The sequence below is a fragment of the Myotis davidii genome, unplaced genomic scaffold (genome assembly GCF_000327345.1).
Source record: "Myotis davidii unplaced genomic scaffold, ASM32734v1 scaffold2996, whole genome shotgun sequence".
Classification (NCBI taxonomy): Eukaryota; Metazoa; Chordata; class Mammalia; order Chiroptera; family Vespertilionidae; genus Myotis; species Myotis davidii.
The window spans coordinates 8757-9211 of record NW_006287083.1 but is presented as its reverse complement, the minus strand read 5'-3'; positions in this window follow the sequence as shown (position 1 = coordinate 9211).

Here is a 455-nt window from a genome sequence, read left to right as displayed (position 1 = left end):
CCTCACAGCAATATTCACATTTAACCTTAAGCACCTATGTAGTCATGTTGGGAGAAGATTGCAATGTTACCTCAGCACTAGAGTTTATATCTGTACTTGAATTCCTTAAGTATAGAGGGAGGAAGTTATTAAAGTGACATAATGTTTATCCTTTTATGGGCTTTTAAAACCTTGAGGAAATGGATAATTATCTGGATTTCCTTGGATAATTTGATGGAATATATTGTTCCATTAAAGCAAGAAAAATAACCAAGCTTTCTCAGATAGTAAATATGTTAAAAGTAATTCATTCTCTCATTGTTTATAGAAACTTGAAATGTATAATCTTCAAAAAACACAAAAACTTAATAGTGACTTCTGTTTTAAGACAGTGGGCTAAGTTGGTTAGAGCATCATCCCAGTATGCCAAGGTTGCAAGTTTCTTTCCCCCATCAGGGCACATAAAAGAATCAACC